Source organism: Acomys russatus, chromosome 24 (genome assembly GCF_903995435.1).
Source record: "Acomys russatus chromosome 24, mAcoRus1.1, whole genome shotgun sequence".
Classification (NCBI taxonomy): domain Eukaryota; kingdom Metazoa; phylum Chordata; class Mammalia; order Rodentia; family Muridae; genus Acomys; species Acomys russatus.
In genome coordinates, this window is record NC_067160.1 from 47,735,577 (window position 1) to 47,759,065 (window position 23,489).

Below are 23,489 nucleotides of genomic sequence, written 5' to 3' on the forward strand. Positions count from 1 at the left end.
ACCTTCCTGCCTCCTGCAAGGCAAAGAGGGACAATTAGAAAAACTAAGACATTCTTTAAAGGTCGCCTCTCAGGAACTGTCTGCCTGATAAACAGGCTAAATTGGATCAAGGGGCATCGTCATACGTGTGTAGAAAAACTAGGGGAAGCGTTACAATGGGTCTGGAGAGATGGCCCATTCGCGAAGGGGCTTTCTTCTTCTTCCTCCTCCTCCTCCTCCTCCTCCTCCACTTTTTCCTCCTCCTCTTCCTCCTCCTCCTCCACTTTTCGGTTTTTCCTTTCTTTCTTTCTTTCTTTCTTTTCACTTTTTGGTTTTTCAAGACAGAGTTTCTCTGTGTAGCCCAGGCTATCCTAAACTCCCTTTGTAGACCAGGCTGTCCTCGAATGCAAAGAGCTCCGCCTGCCTCTGCCTCCCAAGGGCTGGAATTACGAGTGCACACCACTGCGCCCAGCTGAGAAAGGGACTTTCTGCACAAGCCTGAGGACCGATGTTTAAAACTATGCATGTGGAGAAAGTCTGTAATTAAATTTCAGTGCTGGGTGAGGGACAGAGACAAGAGAATTTCTGGCCCGATTGGTGACCTCCAAATTAAGCCAGTGATCCTGTCTAAAAAATCGAGGGGATGGGGGTGTAAGGGGTTGGGTGGCCCTTGGGAGTCAGGACAGAAGCAAGCACCAATTTCTCAACACAGAGGCCTCTGCATCAGGCAAAGGCAGACGAGCAGCAGCGGGAGGTTTTTGTTTTTTTGTTTTTTAAGAGTGGGGTTTTAAAGAGAAAAAGGAAGAGTCTGTGCTGGGGTGGGTTGGTGACTGGACATGTTACCCAAATAATGAATTTTGCTTGCTGGACTTTGCTGTTTAGTCTCAGGAATGAGTCAGTGGCCAAGTGTGGGAACAGACCTTGGGGGCTAGCTTTAGGAATGTAATCTAACAGTTTTTAGCAAGGGAGAGAGAAGGGTAAAGGGCAAAACCTGTGGGCACCATGTCTGCCATACTCAGGCATGCGGTTGACATGCTCTGACTTCTTAGAGAGCCCTTCAGAGAGCAATTGAAGAAAACACTGGATGTTGACCTCTGGCCTACACACCACACACACACCCACATACATACACATACACACACACCACACCACACCACACACACATACACACACACACCACACTACACACACACACCACACACACACACACACACACACCACACACACACATACACACACACCACACATACCACACACACATACACACACCACACACACACATACACACAAACATACACACACCACACACACATACACACACACACATACACACACACACACACACCACACACGAATAGATTTTTTTAAATTAAGTAAGAAGAGGAGGGTAGAGAGACGGCTCCACAGTTAAGAGCACTTGCTGCTCTTGCAGAGGACCCGAGTTCAGTTCCCATCACCCACCTGCCTATAACTCTAATTCCAGGGTCCCCGATGCCCTTCTGCTCCGTAGGAAAGTTTTCACTTACTCATGGGGAATGGGGGAAGTGAGTGCTGCCATGATTCTGAGACTCAACCTCTGTGAAAGGTGTAGTCAGAGAAGGCCCCTCCCCCTACTCCCACTCTTCTGCCTTCTTTCTACCCACTGTGGGTGACAGCAATGAACAGTTACAGCCTCCTTTTGTATCCATGGCTCCAGGACTCCCCAGGATGCCAACATCCTGGGGTGCTCCCGTCCCTTAGATAAGATGACAAATTGCCACATTAAGTTGAGCATTGTCCCTTACTTAAATCATAAGTTTACTTTCTATTCCTAACACAAGGAAAGGGTTAAGAGGCTAAATGGTACGCTGTATTGTCTAGGAAATCCCGGTTGAAAAACAACAACAAAATTGGTCCATGCTCAGGACAGAAGGCCCCACCCCTCCCCCCACCCCCCACAACGTTGCACATGCTGGCTGCAGTGCGATTTTAGTGTGTATAATAGATTTCATCTGAGGTTGGCTGAATCTCAGGATGGAGAAGCCATGGCCTGAGAGTCATGGAGATGGAGAACGCACCACACCACTGAGCATCCTCTGTGTACGCGCTGTCTCACTTAGACTTTACTCAAAGCGCGGCTGGCAGCAATGTTTGTCCTTTGCACATTGGGGTTTTGAGGTGAGGATGCTTCCGTGACTTGTTCCAGGGTTGCCTAGTTCTAAATCAAATCTTGGCATCAAGGTTTGAGGCCATACCTGGGGTAGTCAGAGTCACGAGGTAACAGACTTTGTCAAACGTCCACCAGGTCGTTGTGGCCAGATTCTGCAAGCTGGAATCTTACTCGGTTGTTGACTAAGGCTCCCACGCCCAGCATTTCCCACGCTTGGTGGTTATAAATAGCTGTTTTGTGCTGGAATAAGTCAAAGTCTTTTCCCCTTGGGACTTCAGACAACACCCCACAAAGGGCCTGCAGGACATAGCTGCATGAACTGAACATATGTAAGCTCATAGCCATTAATTATTATTTTTTCCCTTGTAACATTTGAGACCATCTCAAGATTTCGTTTGGGAAGGCTATGCTTTAACTAATGTCACCCTCGGGTTTTCACGGGGCAGTATGATCCAAGAGGTCCTTCTTGGGGGACTCTGGTGACTTTCCAAAGAGGCTTGCAACCTGGAAAGTAAGTATTCATGGGAAGAAACAGGCCCTGGAAGAGCAGGCAGGAGAACAGGTCAGGCATCCGGGCTAGCCTGATACAAAGCATATCACACATGGCCAGCAGCTGTTTCCTCTGGGTCCTTGGGATAACTCTAAAATCAAGATGATGCTCTTTCTACTTTATAAGGCTAGAGGCAAGTGCTGAACATGGCTTTCTGCTGCCAGCTGCTCCCGTGACAATCACCTGCAAGGTTCATGGGAGATAGGCAGAAGGCCTCAAGTGAGCAAGCTCTATCGCAATTTGTTTGCCTTGAGACAGGGTCTCAGCCCCGTGTGGTGGCGCACACCTTCATTCTCAGCACTCAGGAGGCAGACAGAGGCAGTCGGATCACTGTGAGTTTGAGTCTAGCCAAGGCTACATAAAGATACCTGTCTTGAAAAACCAAAAAGAGAAAGAGGGGGAGAGGAGGGGGGGGTGTCTCACTGCATAATTCTGACTAGCTTTGCATTTAGGATAATCCTCCTGTTTCTGCCTCCCAAATGCTGGGATTATAGGCATGAACTACCATTCCTAACCATTTTAGACTCTCTTAAATTTTTGCTTATTCCTTTAGTGTGTGTGTGTGTATGCAGCATGTGCATGCCATAGCACATGTGTGGAGGCCAGAGGACAACTCTTTTCTTTTGTTTTGTTTTGTTTTTTTGAGGCCAGGTTTCTCCACGTAGGCTTGGCTGTCCTGGACTCACTTTGTAGACCAGGCTGGCCTTAAACTCACAGTGATCCGCCTGCCTCTGCCACCCAAGTGCTGGGATTAAAGACATGCACCACTATGCCCGGCTTGGAGGACAACTCTTGAGAATCATTTTCTTTCTTCAACACACAAATCCTGGAGATGGAAGCCAGGACATGGGGCTTCCCATCCCTGTGGAGGCGGTCATTTGGTCTGCCTCCATTGTCCTAATGACAGCCTGGGTACAAGAAGAAAAAAGGAAAACCACTGTGTGAGGAACACTGTTATCACCAGCTATTTTCAAGGACACCTGGGCTGAGTTAGGAGATTGCTTGGGGTGCCTGAAGCCCTGGGTCCCACCCCCCAGCACTGAGCAATGCCCTGTCCCCCTGCACTCCTGCCTCCCAAGAGCAGCTCTATTCCCGGGAGTGCAGCAGTGGAATCTCATCTCACTGTAGTCTGGGTAGTCACTCAATCCCCTGGGGCCGATAATGCACGTTTCAGGAGGCTCCCAGGGTAAGAAGTGTCAAGAAGGCACTTAGCACACATTGAACACACAGTAGATCCTGGGTACTTCCTCTGTGTTTAAGTGACTTCCCGCTGTGCCACTCTAACTGGCTGGGTGTCTTTGTACAATCCTCTTGACTCTGGACTTCAGTTTTAATCCCTAAAAGAGTAATCCTATGCTTTTCTTCCTCCAGAGCCATCAGGACACTGAATGAGATAACCCATGAAAATGCTCCTTGCATGCTGCGAAATGCTATGTAGTTAGTTACCATGGCAACAGCAAGGGTGCTTTGTTTTGGTTTTGCTTTTTGACATGAGAAGTTGAAGTACCAACAGCACGTTCTAAGTCCCCCAGGAACTGTGTGCTTGCCAGTAGTTCCCATGGGTTAACAGCCATTCACCCAGCAAGGATCTGTGACTGGTGGGTGTGTGGGGGGGAGCAGGGGGGAGGGTGGGGGATGGGGACGAAACTGGTCAAGGAATTGAAAGAGTGTGACTTTTTATCATAATTAGGAGCTAACCTAGTCTCTTGGGGGGCATAGATGAAGGAAAGAGGTGATTACTCATGAATGAATGAATGTGGTCGTATCACTTCCTCTTTTCCAACGACCTACCCTAGTGTGCAACCACATTCAGAAAATAAAAGCATGGGACTTCTGGAATTCAAATTCAATTTGAATTTCTGCTTTAAAATGAATATATGTTTTGAATGTCTTAAACATTCTTTTTTTTTTTTTTTTTTTTCTTTCTGAGACAAGGTCTCTCTGTGTAGTCTTGGCTGTCCTGGACGCGCTTTGGAAACCAGACTGGCCTCGAACTCACAGCGATCTGCCTGCCTCTGCCTCCCGAGTGCTGGGATTAAAGGCCGGTGCCACCACACCCGGGCGACACTGACTTTTAAAGTCACTGCATCACGATGATGACATTATGACTTGCACATTTCTCTTTCGACTTTCCACAGTGAACCTGCACAGCAGCCCCTGTCAGCCCACCAAACAGGAACTGGTGCTTAGAAATCTGCAAATAAGTAATGGGGCTGAGATGCAAGCCCTTTCTATAGGGAAGTGAGCTGAAGTGGAAACAGCCTGTGCTAAGTGGAAACAGCCTGTGCTTCCTGAAAGGGTTTTTGAGCAAGAATGGGTGATTCTGCACCAGGCTCCTAGAATACTTCCTTTGCTGTGCTTCTCAGCTCCAACTGTGGAGAGTCAGGCGCTGTCTGTGAGACAGATGGAATCTGGACTTCACGTTCCTGGTAACGCCAAGATCTCTGAAATGGGCTCTTCGGAACCTTCACGGAATCCCGGAATCCCGTAGCTCATTTCCTCCTGCTCTTGCCCGGCCTCCTCTAAGCCCCTGTTGGCCTTTGTTTCAGAGCCCAGACACGTTTTGGGGGCTGGGCTTGCTCCACGGTCTCAGTTTGCCTGGGGTTGGTTTGTCATCGTCCCCCACCCCCCCCCCCCCACCCCCCGCCCCCGGGTATGGGGCTGAGGTCCTGCACACACCTGCAGAAGCGGGCAGGAAAAAGGCCACACTGCGCTCACTCAGGCGGGCTGACGTAAGCTGCCTCTACTTCCCAGGCACCAATAGGCCCCTGCTCTACATTCTGGTGACACATCTGGACTTCACTCCTCCCTTCCCATGTCAAGGCTTCAGGTTAACGAGCAGCAGCTGTACAGGAAGTTCTGCTCCATGCTCTCGGACCGAGAGGCACCAGCATCGTGGAGGGAGACCTCAGCTATACCCCTTCCGCTTAGGCTATGCTGAGCATGGCTTCGCTTCGTTTTCCCCACCCCTCACCCCCAAGCCCCTAGCAGGTGACAGTCACCAGCGTCTATCTACTGCAGCTGTCTTAGGTCACCTCTTTCTGGTGAGGCGCCCTCCAGCCACAAGGAATTGGAGATGGCGAAGGGGAGCCAAAGTGGCAGTTTCCAGTCCTTTCCAGAATTCCCAGAGACAGCACAGCACCTACACCTGGAAGCATGCCGTTAGTGTTAGCGAGAGCTTCAGGAAGGCTAGGAGCGTTGAAACACAAAGAGCCCCTACTCTCTTTCACCGCTCCACCCCTCAAGGGGCGGGGGCAATGTCTCCTGTGCCTTTTGGAGCTAAGTTCCCCCCTCCTGTGGGCCCCTCAGGTCCATGGAAGGTTCAGTCAGTGAGGAGTATGAACCAAGTTTAGCACTCTCATCAGAGTGGCCGTTCCTCTCTGGGTGCTTATAAAAATTCATTCCACATCAGATGTCTGACAGGCATATCCCGCCCCCTCCCCCAGTCTCCTCCCCCCCCCCCCCCCACTTCCCACCCTGATTCATAGTCTCCAGAAGTTCCAAACCCTCCCCTAAGCTAATTGCTTCTGCCGGCAGTTATTTGACATTAGGATCATGATATAATAGCTTGCCACTATGAAGGCGTTTTTTTTTTTCTCTTGCTTATTTTTCCAGGGTTGGGATGGGGGGTGGCTTCCAGGCTGTCTGTGGCTCTGCCATTGTGAGCATAGACTCTCAAAACCATTCCAGGCACTGGGAGGGGCTGGGGCCAAGGGATGGGAGGTTTCCTGAGCTAGGCCCAAGGCAGGTTCTACTGCCTCCTGCAAAGGATGCTGGGAGGGCGAGGGGTACGGGCCCAGGGAGATGGAGAGAGTGGATTTCTATGTGTGTGTCTGTGGTCTTGGCTCTCTCAAATCCCTGGATTTCTCTTCCTAATATGTAGCTGGGGCGTTTTTCAGAGATATTTCTGGAAACCTCAGTTAGGAGGGGTACAGTAAAGTGGGGAGATCTCCACTGTAGGTTTTATTTGTTTTGTTTTGTTTTTTAGGTTTTTTTTTTTTTTTTTAGACAGTGTTTCTCTGTGTATCAGCCCTGGCTGTCTTAGACTCGCTCTGTAGACCAGGCTGGCCGTGAACTCACAGAGATTCACCTGCTTCTGCCTTCTGAGTGCTAGGATTAAAGGCATGTGTTACCGTGCCTGACTCTCCAGTGTAGGTTTTAGGTATCTGATGACACTCTTGTTTAGGAACTGGTGGAAACTACTGGTGGGAAATTCCTATATCCCAAAATGTATCCTGTGATAGACACAAGGATGTTAGGTCTGACGCGGAGGAGAGTAGTGAGTGGCTAGCTACTAAGGAGGCTAAAGACGGCTCGAGGAAATGGGGTTCTGAGTCTGCAGCACTCAGGTTCTCCACAATCACAGAGTTCTAGTTAGTCTTTTTTTTTTTTTAATGAGTGCTGTATCTCCATGTACACCTGCAGGCCAGAAGAGGGCATCAGATCACATTATAGATGGTTGTGAGTCACCATGTGGTTGCTGGGAATTGAACTCAGGACTTCTAGAAGAGCAGACAGTGCTCCTAACCACTGAACCATCTCTCCAACCTAGTTAGTCACTCTTGAATACAGTTATGGCTGTGTGTGTGTGAGAAAGAATGAGGGGTGGGAAGGCATGTGTGTGTGAGAGGGGCACGGTCTCATGTAGTCTGTGTGTGTGTGTGTGAGAGAGAGAGAGAGAGAGGAAGGTGGGGAAGATGTGTGTGTGTGTGTGTGTGTGTGTGTCCCAATGTCATGTAGTCTAGCTGTGTGTGTGTATGTGTGAGGCATGCATGTCGGAGGGCAAGGTCTCATGTAGTCTGTGTGTGTGTGTGTGTGTGTGTGTGTGTGTGTGTGTGTGTGTGTGTATGTGTTATGGTCTCATGTACTCTGACTCTGTGTGTGTCTGTGTGGTGCTCCCATGTAGTCTAGCCTGGCCTTGAAGCACCGACCCTCCTCTCTGTACCTTCCCGGTGCTGGCCTTACAGACACGCAGCACCCTGCCCAGTCTAAGTGTGGCTTTTTCCTGGGAACTTCGGCTCAGTCTTCAGTCATTCTGGTAGGATTTTGTTTGTCTACCTTTCCTAATTTGAGGCTCAATCCTTCTTACTAGCTCTCCTGCCTGTCTCATCTTCTGCTCCCCTCCCTCCCTCCCTCTCCCACCCACGAGTTCCACCCTAGAGCCTTCTCTCTGCTCCTCCACAGACGGCCAGCCTGAGGCACCTGGCCAAGAAGCCAGCCCAGGTGTGGATCCCGCGTAAAAGCCGCTCCTGCTGCTACAGGAAGGTGGGCTCCAGAGATCGCTTACTCCGGCCTTTTGTTCACGTTCTCTGTAGCTCCAGGGCCTCATCTGTGATCTCACCTTACCCAGGAGGAAACAGACACCAGAGAAGGAAAAGTGCCAGTGAAGTCAAACAGCTGCTCAGTGAGGGATTGGCTTGGGCCCAGAACATGCCACCTTGCTGTGGCCAGGGAAGGGCATCTGTGTGGCACTTCAAAAGCAACGGCCTGCTTCTTGAGTTTCATGTTCATTTTGCCCTGGGCATCACCCTCCCTGTCTTACAAAGTGTGTATCAGAGGACAAGAGTTGCCTGAAGTCAGGGCCTGTGTGTGGCATTCCAGCCTCCCACCTACTCAGGGCCTGGAGATTTAAGTTCTAACCTCCAGCCTCTTGGGATCCCCTGTGACCTTCCCAGGGCTTACCAGGCAGGGCTGGATTGGCCTTTCCTTCCTCCCATCCCTTTAGGAGACTGGAATTCCACATCTATTGATCCAGCTATGGAATCCAGGGCATCTCAATGGAACACACCACCCAGAGAAGTCTGTCACCCAGCCAGAAAGTCTCAGCTTTGAGCCCTGGTCTTAGGGTTGTTTCTCCTGCTATGAAGAGACACCATAACCATGGCAACTCTTTTGGTTTGGTTGTTTGTTTTTTGTTTTAAGATTTATTTATTTTATGTATATGAATACACTATCTGCACATACACCTACGTGTCAGAAGACAGCATCAGATCACATTACAGCTGGGTATGAGCCATCATGTGGTTGTTGGGAATTGAACTCAGAACCTCTGGAAGAGGAGATGGTACTCTTAACCACTGAGCCATCTCTCCAGCCCCTTGTTTTTGTTTTGTTTTCAAGACAGGGTTTCTCTGTGTAGCCTTGGTTAGTCTAGACTCACTTTGTAGACCAGTTGGCCTCGAACTAACAGTGATCCTCCTGCCTCTGCCTCCTCAGTGCTGAGATTTAAAGGCATGCACCACCATGCCCGGCCTTGTTTTTGTTTTTTTGAGACAGGGTTTCCTTGTGTAGTCTTGGCTGTTCTGGACTCGCTTTGTCGATCAGGCTGGCCTTGAACTCATAGAGATCCACCTGCATCTGCTTCCCAGAGTGCTGGGATTACAGGCTGTATCACCGAGCCTGGCTGCTATGGCAACTATTATAAAGGGAAACATTTAATTGGGGCTGCCTTACATTTCAGATTTTAGTCCATTATCATTATGGCAGAAAGTATGGCAGCCTGCAGGCAGACATGGTGCTGCAGAGGTAGATGAGAGGTCTACATCTGGATTGGCAGGCAGCAAGAAGAAAGAGTGACGCTGGACCTGGCTTGAGCATCTGAAAACCTCTAAGACTGCCCTCAGTGACATACTTCCTCCAAGAAGGCCACACCTACTCCAACAAGGTGACACCTCCTCATAGTGCCACTCCCTATGGGCCCGTGGGACCCATTTTCCTTCAAACCATCACAACCATATAGGAAGAGAGACTGTTCCTGCCACACCACCCCTCAGGGTCTCAGGTGCTGTCATTAACTGCCTGTGAGTGTCCAAAATGGCTTTCTAAATAATAGAGGGTTTGGTCCTAAAGAGGGACAAACCTGAGAACAAGGGCAATTACAGAACTCGTTCCTTATGCACAAGTGCAATGCTGCAAGATCTGCGGGCCCTGCACTCCACTTTCCAGTCTTCTCCTGTCTCCAAATGCACTGGAGTGACTGATGTGCCCCAGTTTTCCATTTTAAAGATGAAGATCCCAAGAGGTACACCACCCCTGTAATCCCAGCATTCCAGAGATGGAGGTGGGAGGATCATGAGTTCAAAGCTAGCCTGACCTGAAGCTAGCAGAGATATAGGAGGCTCTCTTTCAAAGCAAACTAACAAGACAAAAGAAATACTGCAAAAATAAAAAGAGGGCCTGGAGAGGTGGCTCAACCCTGACGAGCATCTGTTGCTCTTGCAGAGGACCAGCGTTCAGTTCTGAGCACCCATGTAGGGCCACTCGCAACTGTTGGTGACTCCAGCTGCAGGGACCCAAAGCTCCCTTGGGTACTTGCACACACACATGCTCATAAGACACAGACACGTAAGCATTTTCATAAATGAAAAATAAACCTTAAAATAAAACTGAAGACTTCTCCTCCTAAAAGAATCCTCCATCCTGGCCAATCTAACTGCTGCTCATCTTCTTCACCACACCTTATATTCCCTGCCTTAAGAACTGGTCGGGTTGCCGGGCGTGGTGGCGCACGCCTTTAATCCCTGGCACTCGGGAGGCAGAGGCAGGTGGGTCTCTGTGAGTTCGAGGCCAGCCTGGTCTACAAAGTGAGTCCAGGACAGCCAGGGCTACACAGAGATACCGTGTCTTGAAAAACAAAACAAAGAAAAAAACTGGTCGGCCAAGGCTGAGGAGATAATGGCTCCAGCAGGTTAAGGCAATCAAAGCCTGACAACATGAGTTCAATCCCTGGGGTCCATGTGTTGGAAAGAGAGCATGACCCACCCAACCCCTGTTGGCCTCTGACTTCCAGATGCACGCCATAACACGTGTGGACCCACAAAGCAAGGACATAAATAAATGTAATTTTGAAAAAAGAATTGCTTAATGGACATGTTGGGAAGTAAAACTGGGGGAAGTGAGAGAGGGAAGTCTGCGTGGTTATGACCAAAATACACTGTATATGCATGTGAAATTGTCAAAGAATAAAAGATGTTTTAAATAGCATTGCTTGGTAGTTAAGAATTTGGGCTCTGAGCTGGGTACGGTGGTGCTCACCTATAATCTCAGCACTCAGGGAGGCAGAGGCAGGTAGATCTCTGTAAGGTCGAGGCCAGCCTGGTCTGCAAAGTGAGTCCAGGACAGCCAGGGCTACACAGGGAAACTGTCTCAAAACACAAAGAAGAAGAAGAAGAAGAAGAAGAAGAAGAAGAAGAAGAAAGAAGAAGAAGAAGAAGAAGAAGAAGAAGAAGAAGAAGAAGAAGAAGAAGAAGAAGAAGAAGAAGAAGAAAGAAGAAGAGGAATTATTTGGGCTCCGGCCAGGTGGTGGTGGCCTTTAATCCCAGCATTTGGGAGATAGAGGCACGAAGATCTGAGTTTGAGGCTAGCCTGGTCTTCAGAGTAAGTTCTAGGACAGCCAGGGCTACACAGAGAAATCCTGTCTTGCAAAACCAAAAATAAAATAAAAATTAAAAAAAGGAGGGGAGGGCTGGGGGGAGCTCTGCATCAAACAGAGTTTAGAATCTGCCTCTGGGGAACTCAGCAGCACAATATTGTTGAGGCACTTTTGTCTCTAGGAGCTTTGGCGTCCTTATCTGTGAAATAAGGTACTTAGCAGCATTTGCCTCAAAGGGTGAGTGTATAGGGCACCTGCGGAAACAGTGTTCAGTGGTGTCCTAGCAGTCCCAGCCCTCACATTTGGGAACAGAAGATAAATGTTAGACAGCGTCCTAGAAACAGCGTGCCGAGCTAAGAGGCCTGCAGTACTGATAGACTGTCCTGGGGAGGGAGCAAAGAGCCAGCTGAGTGGGACTGTGGCAAACTGCAGAGGACTGTTGTTCAGGAGGGGACTTGGAGTATTCTAGGCAAAGGAAGTGGTCTGGGGAAGTGTGTCTGGTCAAATTTAAAAGAGCTACAAGGTGTTTCCTGAAATTTCCTTTAGGTTAGGGTTGTCCATAAGAGAGATCTGCACGAGAGTGGCAAAGCGGAAGTGAAACAGTCATATTTATAATCAGAAAACACTGAGGCAACTCAAGCATGCTGTCACCAGGGTCCACCTGGTGACAGTCTGGGGTGACATGAAAGCTGGCTCTGTATCCGTTCTTGCCACACTTGGATCTTCTGCAGTCTCCTCCTCTCTTGAGACTGTGTCTTTGACCCCATTTCCAATCTCTCCAGTGGGTCAACCCTGACATGGGAGCCAGTGTGGGTTCCAGCTGAGTGCCGCTGGTCTCCCCACATGTGCAGTTCCTTCCCAGGTCTTCGTCCTGCTGGCCATGGAGTTCTGGATATGGCAGTGCCACTGGGCAAGCTCCTTTTCCACATAAGACCAGCTTGCTATAACCCATCTTCTTTCTCTGCACTCCGAATGACTCTGCTTCGCCAATTGAATCCTAGCTTATCTGCTGTGCCCCGTGTGACAAGGGCTGGGCAATTGATTGGTACACAATATCAATGAGGATGTAGAGATGGACCTGGTCCAGGGCCCAGGACATCACCAAGGGGGCTTTGACGTATCACGCAGCCAAGGGAGAGCTATTGACGGTTATAGAGCAGGGGGACGGCATGATGAGGTCCCAGATGACCCTTAACCTCCGACATCCTCAGTTCCCATGAGTGTGCGTTTAGAATTAGCTAAAGGATGGGAGAGATACAGGGGTCGGTCATCAGACACCTATCAGGATGCTGAGGATATCACAGGAGTTAAGACTCCAAGGATAAAGAGTGGCCCTTGGTGCGCAACAGTTTCCACTGAGGATGAAACATTCCATCTTGCAGGGAAGCTCTTTCAGCAAGAAGGTAACAGCTCCAGAAACAAAAAACACAAAAAACAAAACAAAACAAAAAATGCTTCAGACTCACTAGGCCCCTCCCCGCCAGAGTAAACAATTAAAGCTGAGATTCTCTTTCAGACTGATAAAAGCTCAGCTCCAAAGAAGACTCTAAGATCAGACCAGCTGCCTGGTAGAAGCAGCAACCATTTGAGCTGTCTGGAAGAGGTTTAGGCTGAGTCACCTAGAAAAGGCCCTCTCCAACCTGTTGAGCTGCCCACAGGCTGTGCAGTGTGCTCCAAGATCCTTTTGTGAGCTGCCACCCATGCTAGGGTGGCCTTTGGTAATGACCGCTCCCCTACGTTCCTGTAAGTAACACCAATAAAACTCATTGGTTCACCGAGCTGGACTTTGGTAGTATCCATACTTTGGTCTGTCACGGGTTTCCTATCTGGGGTGAGTTGTGTCTCCCCAGGAAAAAGTTGTTTGGTTTTTTGTTTTTTTTGTTTTTTGTTTTTTTTTTGTCACACAACAGTCAGGATCACAACACAGAGCTGGCAACACAGCTCGTTCCCTCGGCTGGGCTGAGTACACAAAACTGCTGTCACACAGACTTGGAAAGGTCCAAATTCTCTTCGGATAAGGGTTAAAACCTCTTGGGGGCTTATAAGGAACCAGTGGAGATTTCACATGGCATCACATTTAACATAAAAATGGTGGGCTAGATGACTCAGCTGGGGAACGCGGTGCTGACCCTTTGGATTCAATCTCTGGGACCATGGAGACGTGGAAAGAGAACTGACTCCACAAAGCTGTCCTCTGACCTCTGTGTGCACACTGTAGCACAAGCTCCCTTGCACCACCATGCACACATCATATAGATTAAGGAGAACCTGGTGATCATCAGGAGATGGGGACCAAGAGACCATCACCCTTAGATCCTGGGGGCTCTGCATCTAGGTATCTTGAGTATGTTCCATTAATGCCCTCCTCCAAGTCCAGCCTCTGGTGTCAGTATCCACTGCCTCACCTGCTGTGTGACAGATGGGAACACAAAAGAACAGATGTCAAAGCCACTCAGGTTTCTTCAAAAGGTCCAGGGACCCTTCCTGGTGGAGCAGAGCCAGCCACAGGGCTGGGCAGTACTCAGGGGGTTGCTTCTGGAAACTGGTCTCATCCTAGTGGTCCCGGTGGGAACTGAGGGAGTCATATTAGAAAGTAAACCCATGAGATCTCCTGCTGGGTCAGAAGGCTGAGGGGAGCCCCCCAGAAGGAGGAGGGGAGCCCCAGGAGGGGTAGTTTCTTCTGTGGTGGTCTGTAATGGCTGTGAGTGCAGATTGACAGAGCGGCAGGAACAAAACTCAGAGGGTCACGGGACAGCTGTGCCGCTAGCAGTGAAGTCAGCATCAGTATCAGACACTTCTTACTTGCCAGGATCCTTGGCTGTGGTATGGAGCATCAGCCAGGACTGACACATGGGTGATTTGTATAATGTGCCTTAGGGCTGGAGCCCCTGTGGGAAGGGGTGTGAGCCAGAGTGGAATTTTCCCATATCTGTGGTGGGGACAGCAGTTACACTCAATGCTGTGATGCAATGAAGACGTGGGGTGGGAGAGCAGTATGTCTTATTCTTGGGGCGTGGAGTGTAGAAATGTAGGCTCTGGGAAGGCAGACAGGGAGGGGAGGCAAGTGTGGTATAAGCGGGAGGGTGCCAGCTAGAGTAGAGCCACCGGCAACTTCCATAAGACCCCTTATCTTCCATGGGGAAGAGCAGGGGAGAGGGAGGGAAGGTGTTCAGAGGCCAGGGAGACAGTTCGTGGAAGAATAATCTTGTTTTTTGTGCCCTTCAGGAAGTAGCCTCTGGTCTCGTAAACAGCTAACTCAGAGGTGGGTGCTTAACTGGTGGGACTGCAGAAGGCTTGAGGCTGTGAAACTAAGGAACTCAAATAAAGTCATTCCGGGCACCCACGTGAGTTTAAAGCCAGACAAAAGAGGAAGAACTTACTGACAGCCCTCCCAAATTTGCATACTAAGAAAGAAAAAAAAAAAACCCCAAACCTCAAATTGAGTACATTGCAATTTATGTACCTAGTTCCGGTTCATGCCAGTGACAACTATAGCAATAGAAATCAAAGAACTGAAACCGGAAGCAAGAGTGTGGCTGAACTCTAGAGGCAGAATGTCAAGGGGAAAGGAAACTTCCAGAAGACGTCCAACATGAGCCGATGGGTAGGCAAGTCTCAAGACAAAAAACAAAAACAAAAACAAAAACAAAAAAACAAAAAACAAGCCAGACAACAGTGATTGGAAGTGTCTGTTTGTCACAACTCAGGAGAGCTAGGGACTCTGACATACGGCTAGAGGGAGCAATGTGGGAGCAGGGGACAGGGTGAAGGAGAGCACATAGGCGACTATGGCAGAAGACTTAAATCTAGTGGGGTGTGTGGCTATATTTTGTGACAATGCCTTGTGACTTCATATATTGTAAAAAGAACTTTTATTCTCTTTATTCAGTTGTTATCTGGGAGGCTTCATGCCTCCTTCCTGCTGGCTTAGACCTAGTCCTGGAAGCTTCTAACCTCCATACAATCTAACCTAGGCCTAGAATGTTTTCAGTCTCTGAGACTTACTGCTGAAGAAGCTCACCCTTACTTGTTCTTTCTGAGCTCTGGGCTGGCTGGTTCAACTCAGCTGTTCTGGCTCAAACTCTTCTCCCAGCTGATTTGTTTAATCTGGCTTCTTTCTCAGCCCAGAATTGCTCTGCTTGGCCTCAAACTAACTCAGCAATCTGCTCTAATCTTCTGGCTTCTTCTCATTTTCTGGCCGGTTCCATCTTTACCTGAGTTGTCTCTCTCTCTGCAGCCCGTCTCTCTATTACTGTTCTGATAAGATAAACAAACAAACAAACAAACAAACAAACTGCCTCCTCTATCTCTCTGCATTGCCTCTTAAGTAGCTTCCCTTTCCTCTCTCTACTCCTGAAAGTTGGGCATATCCTATTCTGTCAAATCTCTGATTTGTCACCTTTCTGCCACTCAATTAGACTTCATTTTCAAACATGGGTGCTTCCTTCTACAAAGTAATTTTCCTGTGTTTGGGATTAAAAGTATGTACTGCCACACCTGGACCTAAGCTTTTCTTTACTTGCTCTATACCAGGCTGGCCTTGAACTCAGATCTGTTTGCCTCTGTCTCCAGGATTAAAGGCATGTTTGTATTCCAGCTGGATCTCACAGACTTTGAAGATCTTTGGGTGTGATCTCTTACCAGCTGGATCACATAGACCTAGAAGGTCTTTGGATGTGATCTCTTGCCAGAATAGCCATGTTCTGAATTAACATTCTTGTCCAATATATGTGACTGTTGGAGGAAGGTCCAAGTGTGTTTTCAAATGCTAATTTCAGTGCCTTGAGATCTGGTTACTGCCCAGCCATGGTCATTGTTATGAATGTTGAACTATTTCCTGTAACCATGTGATGATAAGGAATGTTCCCCAATTATCCCTGATTGGCTAATAAAGATGCTGAGGCCTATGACTGGGTAGAAGAGATGGAGTCAAAGCTTTAGGTGTCTGGGTTTGGGTTGGGGAGTAGTAGGAGAAAGCAGTAGGGCAACAGGAGAAGAGGAAGAGAGAAGGAAAAGAAGGGCAGAAGGCAAGATGGTGATGACCACGTGGCTGTAGGAACAGACTGGTGGAGCAGAAGCCGGAGTCTCTGCTGGAGTCACCAGATTGGCAAATGATTGGGTTTTGTGTGGGTTTTACAGGTACTAGGATTGGGATAGCTTAGTATCTGCCCAGCATAGTGCTTACAGCTTAATGATAAATCAGTTTTCTCTGTGTCAGTCTTTGGGGAACAAGCTGGTTAAAGAAAACCATTGCCTTAATAATTTACTTTATTGATTAATATAGAAAGAAGAATTATTCTTAGTTAGTTTGTTTGTGTGTTTTTTTGAGAGGATTTCTCTGCCTCCCAATTGCTGGGATTAAAGGCGTGTGCCAGCATGCCCAGCTGGAATAATTAATCTTTCTACAGCATGTGACACATGTTTCCTCAAGCCAGGACTTTTCATCTCCTTCTGGATTCCCAGGGAGCTCGGCTACTCCCCAGCTTTCTGACGCTGGAGACTGAGATCTTAGACGCCTGTGGTTTTAAGCCCCTCGACTCTGAGTAATCTATGACACAGCCACAGAAAACTGATGTAATAATAGTTTTCCTGTTCTTCATGCTGACAGGGAGAGTCACCAAGAGAGGCCATATGCCTTCCACGGATGGCTTCTGTTTCCTGCTTTGCTTGTGGTCCTGAGGCCTGTTATCTAGATACCTGTTGCCCTAGTTGGATTTCGATTGTTCTGATAAATGGCATGACCAAAAGCAAGTAGGAGAGGAAAGGGTTTATTTGACTGATAGGTTCCAATCACAGTTAATCGTTGAGGAAAAAGCAGGGCAGAAACTCAAGGCATGAACCTGGAGGCAGGAACTGAAACAGGCCCTGGAGGAGCACTGTTTATTGGCTGGCTCGCCATAGCTTGTTCAGCCTGCTGTCTTATATAGCAGCTGCCCAGGGGTGGCACCATCCACTGTGAAATGGACCCATGCACATCAGTCATTAAGAAAATGCTCTACAAAAGAAAGAAGAAGAAGAAGAAGAAGAAGAAGAAGAAGAAGAAGAAGAAGAAGAAGAAGAAGAAGAGAAGAAGAAGAAGAAGAAGAAGAAGAAGAAAAGAAGAAAGAAGAGAAGAAGAAAGAAGAAGAAGAAGAGAAAGAAAGAGAAGAAGAAGAGACCTGCCTATCACACTGGACCTCTTGTCTTCTCTCTGTTAGCCCTGGACTCAGTCCCATCCCACTTTGGTGGAAGGTGAAAATCCAGACAGACTCTCCGGTTCTGAAGGATGCTGATTCTGAAAACCTTTGTCGGTAGCCCTGGTGAGCGCTGGCTTGTCCTCTGCCTCTAGATGTCAAGATGGCATCTAGAGATGCCAGCAGTTACCGCGGTCACCACTGAGAACAGCTGATGTCTACAGCTCCCCCTCCCTGCTTTATCGCTCCCCAGGGCCGGCTGCTTCCAAGGTCATCACGGCAGGAAACAAGGGTTGCCAAGGGAAAAAGCAGCAGATCTGGGTTGGGGGGTCAGGGGATGGTATGCCTAGTCAGGACCCTGAGCTAAGCCTCTCCCTCACGTCCCTTGTTGCCTCCTCCGGACCGTACTTCTATCTTAATTCCACTGTGCCTGGAGGAAACAGGGAGAAATGAGTCTGTATTTAGGGTTCAAATCTCAGCTCTGCTGTTCTCTGCTGTGAGGCGATGAGGCGATGGGAAAAGTGTTCCATCTTCTGAGCCTTCATCCTTTCATCTGGAAAGAGAGCAAAGCACCTCTGTTTTAAATCGTCTTTTCTGACAGAAGTGGTAGTGCCTGATTTAAACCCAGGGCTTCAGGGGGCGGAGGCAGGGGGCAGAGGCAGGGGGCATAACCACTAGGTAAGGACTAAAGTCTTTCTGAAGACACTTGCTTCCAAGTCATACCTGTTTGAGGGCGTTTACAATGGAGTTTGGGGAGGGTTGGCAAGATGGCTCAGCAAGGAAAAACATTTATAGCCTTTAATAATAAAAAATAAGGTATAAGATAATAAGATGCCAGGCAACAGATATTAGATTGCATGAAGTTTTCGGGTTTTTTTTTTTTGTTATTTTGGCTTTGTTTTATTTTTGTTTTTTGTTTGTTTGTTTGCTTGTTTTTTGGTTTTTTTGAGACAGGGTTTCTCTGTGTTAGCCTTGGCTATCCTGGAGTCACTGTGTAGACCAGGCTGGCCTGGAACTCACAGTGATCCTCCTGTCTCTGTCTCCCGAGTGCTGGGATTACAGGTGTGCACCACCATGCCAGGCTGCATGAGGTTTATTAAGTGAGCAATGGCAGAGAAGGAAAGAGGAGAGGGGCACCCCAGAGAGAGACAGAGAGAGAGACAGAGACAGAGGAAGAGATCAAGAAGGTAGGCAAAAGAGTAAGAAAGGCGAAGAGAGGGAGGGGTGAGGTGGGTCTGTCCTTTTATATACTGGGCAGGGCAACGCCCCATGGCAGGTAGGTAGTGACATTACAAGTAGGCAGACTGAAGCAGAATCCTAACATAGCCACCACAGATGACCTGAATTCCATCCCCAGAAAGTACATGGTGGAAGGAGAGAACTGACTCTCAAAAGCTGTTCCTTGACCTCCACACATATACACATAGTAAACAGATAGGTGCTAATTTACTTTTTATTTATTTTATTTTTTTATTTTTGGTTTTTCAAGACAGGGTTTCTCTGTGTAGCTTTGGCTGTCCTGGACTCACTTTGTAGACCAGGCTGGCCTTGAACTCGCAGAGATTCACCTACCTCTGCCTTCTGAGTGCTGGGATTAAAGGCATGCGCCACCACTGCCTGGCCTTATAGGTGCTAATTTAAAGAAATTTTTTTAAAAAAGGAAAATATCTGCAACTCAAATCAGGCTTCAGCCATCCAGCTCTACACGTTTGGTCTGTTGGTCACCACCGTCCGTTTCTAGGGGAACTTCTTCTGTTTCCCACAGAGAACCTATGCATCCCTCAAAGGCCAACAGTCCACTTACTCTTCCCTCTGCCCACACAGAACTGCTGCACATCTCAAATGCCAACAGTCCACTTACTCTTCCCTCTGTCCTCTGCACCCACCTTGTTGGTCCCTGTCTTCCCTACGCACCTCACGTAAGGCCAAACTATAAAACATCCACCCCAGCCCGCGCTGTGGCCTGCTTCAGGGCGTTCTGAGGAGTCATTGAAGAATGTTCGAGTGACTTTTCCAGGCAGAGTCAGGGTGCAGTAGGTGCTCAGAGGCATGTGAGGGTGACTAACTGTCCGACAGCCCATCTGTCCTCTCCGTCTCCAGCCTTGGAGGCAGAAGGAAGGTGGGGAAACCAAGGGACCTGTTTCCTACATGGGGAAGTGTAGAGGCCAGGAAGGAAGCAGCTGCCTTGCCTCATCTGTGTGTACTCAGGGATAAGGCTGGGCCACCAGACCATCCTGTCACCAGGTAGACCATGTGGAGGGACCATGACGACCTCTTGTGTGGCTTTCTGCCAATAACGGTGTTGTTATTCTGAGTCATGACTACTTTTAAATTCAGTCTTGTCACCGTGTCCGATGCGTCTCCTCCCAAGTAAACCATCTAGAAGCCATTGCCTGGCTCAGCTGTCTCTGTGTCCCCAGGATCCTCACTGATCTGTTCCTTCTGGCAGTAGCTGGTACAGATAGTGCCTGAGACGGGACACAGTGCAGTCCTGGGAAGTGTCTGCGTCTGTCCGTTCCAAGTTCCCCCGGGAGCACCCACATAACCTGAGTTCTTGTTCCCCTTGCCTGGCTCTACCTGGCTGGGAGCCCACTCATACAGCATAGGCTGGCTGGCTGCAATAGCCCAGTGGTCCCCAGAAACAGTAAGGCGCGGCTGTGCCTGTCTTACTGTGGCTATAGCCGTCACCAAACGGTGCCTAAGACACATTCGTTTGTTATCTCAAGATTCTTCAGTGTATCAGGTTGTCACAGGACACAATGTTGTTTTCAGTTCTGGAGACAGTGTGTTGCTTTGTTTTTATTCTGGCTTCCGGGAACTTGCAGTATCTCTGGCTATCGCTGGACGAGCCTTGCCTTTGCGTCATGCCAACCCCTGCTTCCTTCTCCAACAGACTCCTCTTCTACCTCCCTCTGCTGCTTTCAAAGACTTCTGCCTTAGCTGGGTATGGTGGTGCATGCCATTAATCCCGGCACTCGGGAGGCAGAGGCAGGTGGATCGCCCTGAGTTCAAGGCCAGCCTGGTCTACAAAGGGAGTCCAGGATAGCCAAGGTGACACAGAGGAACCCTGTCTCAAAAACCACAATAAAACAAAAAAGACTCCTTTCTTAGCCAGGTGTGGAAGTACATATCTTTAGTCCCAGCACTGAGGAGGGCAGAGGCAGGCGGCTCACTGTGAGTTCGAGGCCAGCCTGGTCTACAAAGTGAGTCCAGGACAGCCAGGGCTACACAGAGAAACCCTGCCTTGGCCTTACCCAGAGTCTCGGTCCCTTTAGGCTCCTCCAATAGGTCCATAGCAGGCAGCATATAGAGACTATATATATAGCAGCTATAGAGAACTTCTCCCTGGTACCTCCTCCCCTTTTGTAAATGCTGTAATTTTACTTATAGTGGGTCCAGTCACAACTTAATAGCTTTTGGCCAACGTCAGGAGTATGAGAGGTCACTGCCATGTCCTGGGTTGCAGCCTCAGACCGTCATGTGGAGACTCATTTACCTTATACACTTTAAAAAGGCTACTTCAAATCCATGTCACCCAGGTAACCTAGAAGTTTGATGTTTTATTTTATTTATTGTTATTTTTTATGATGAAGGGGGCTAGAATCCTGAGCCTTGCACACATTAGGGAAGTACTGTACCACTGAGCTACACACTCCTGGTTCTAAAGTTTTTTTAAGCTAGTTAAGTAGCGACTTTCATTCCATAGGGCCTCAGTGCCCCTTGGGCATGTACTCTAACAAGGCTTGGGGCTTGGGATTAAGATGTGGACATCTTTAGGAACAGAAGTCTGCTCCAGGACAGAATTCTGGGCTTTGGCGATAGACCGCTCAAATCCATTTCTGTGGTCTGGGTGTCTGAATTTTACGAGCTCTTCTGATAATTCTTAAGATCAGTTTTGGAACCACAATCCTAAGCAGTCTGTGTGTGTGTGTGTGTGTGTACATGTTCACGTGTGTCTGTCACACGGTCTGAGTGTGAATTAGCTCGTCGTCTCCCTGTGCGTGTGCATAAAGCGTGGGAATGAGATTATAAAATCTGCTGCGTTAACATGCCTTAGTCATCAGCCAAAATCTCATTATCCAGCAGGTTTGATTGCAAGGCATGTTGGGAGTTCAGCCCTTGCTTTCTCCCCGCCCCATCCCCCCACCAAACCCCCTAACCCCAGCCCCAGGCAGGAAGTGGGGAGAAGGCAAGGCAGGTAGAGCTGATGTAAGCATTCCCTGGTCAGTGCCCCACAGACCCATTTGCCTTCCAAAGCCTCCTTCCCCATCAGCACCCCCGCAGCTGTGTCCTCTTCCTCCTCTCAGACAAAGCAGAACCACCCCACCCCCTCCCTGAACAGACCACACTTCAGGTTCTCTCTGTCTCTCTCTGTCTCTCTCTGTCTCTCTCTGTCTCTGTCTCTGTCTCTGTCTCTGTCTCTGTCTCTCTCTCTCTCTCTCTCTCTCTCTCTCTCTCTGCCTCTGTCTCTGTCTCTCTCTCTCTCTTTGGTTTTCTGAGACAAAGTTTCTCTGTGTAGCCCTGGCTGTCCTGGCCTCACTTTATAGACCAGGCTGGCCTCGAACTCACAGTGATCCTCCTGCCTCTGTCTCCCAGTGAAATACAAAATACATGCCACACAATGGATATAATATTGAGAAGTTTATTATATGGGAAGGGTACTCCAGAGAGGAAGAGAGAGAGAAAGACAGAGAGATAGAAACAGCTGGGGGTGGGGAGGTAGAGAGAAAGGGAGGGAGGGAAGGGAGAGAGGTGGGAGAGAGAGGGGAGAGAGAGAGAGAGAGAGAGAGAGAGAGAGAGAGAGAGAGAGAGAGAGAGAGAGAGAGAGAGAGGAGGAGATGGGTTTGTCCTTTTATACATTCCTGGGCATGGGCACGCCTACTGGCAGGCAGGTTATGATGTCTTAGGTTGCTAGGCTGAGGTATGCTAACATCCGGAGTGCTGGGATTCCGGGCATGCTGGCTTGGGTTCTCCTATTAAGTGTGTCTGTGCAGATGATGAGTGGGGCTAGAGAGGCATCCAGGCTTCTCAGGTGGGTTCCTCTGACTGTTAGAAATGCACACTTTTCTGTCCCCCTAGGCTCCCCTGTCAATTTCCCGATGTGTTTTACTGCTCTTTCTTTTAAAAAATTATTTAGAGGTAATTTACCTGCACAAATGTCTGTGCACCACTTGTGCCCCTGGTACCCACAGAAGTCAGAGTGTGTTAGATCCCCTAGAACTAGAGTTACAAGTAGTTGTGCGCTGCTACGAGGGTGCTGGGAGTTTGGGAGTTGAACCCAGGTCCTCTGGAAGAGCATCCAGTGCTCTTAGCCACCGAGCCACCTCTCCAGCCCTTAGCTACCTGTCAAGAAGCAACTTAGTGAAGGAAGGAAGAGGGATTTATCACTGTTGGGAGAGTACCGCGGCAGGAGCACAAGGAAACTGGTTCCGTAAATTCTGTGGCAATCAGAGGTGAATGCAGGGGTGCAGCTCATGTGTTCTCCATTGTAGTCGCTCTGGGAATCCCAGCCTATAAAGTGGTGTCACTCACAGCCAGGGTGGGTCTCTCTCTTCTTTTTTGGAAGCTTTTCTGGACACACCCAGAGGTGGGTGTGTTTCCAAGTGGATTCCAAATTGAGTCAAGTTGACAATCAAGATCACCCCTCAGGGCACCGGAAAGGTGTCCTAGCATGTAAAGGCGTGACAGCTGCCACCAAGCCCGAGGGACCAGGTGGAAATAGAGAACTGACTCCGGAAGCTGCTCTCAGACTTCGTCGTGGTGCGCTTCTTGAGAGCACACACGCAAAAATTGCTTCACTGTTTGTTTGTTTTGTGGATGAGACCCTGGGCATCGCAGTTTGCAGAGCCAGCAGTCACCCTTGGGTGTGTCTCCCTGAGTCACCACCTCACATGGAGGGGTACACCAAAGGGCCTGCTAGAGCAAGCCCAAGAATGCTGGGAGCAAGAGAATGTCACAGCCAGGTGGGGAAAGGCAAGTTGAAGCCCTGGTACCAGGAGTGAAAGGGGAACTTTGGAAACCACTCTCAGGCCTTCACTGGTCTGGGGGTGACGGAGAGGACATACTCCACTGGGCTTCCTCCTGACCTTTGACCTTTAGCTTCTGTCTCAGCATTTCTTGGCAGTTTTGTAGACCCATCCATTGCTGTGTGCCACAGACATTTGTACATTGCTGTTCTTGGTTTCTTTAATGCTCCTCCTTCTCCCTCCCCCCCCCTTTCTCTCTCGTCCCCTCTGTGACATTTTCCCTTATTCTTCGGCGGTCAGT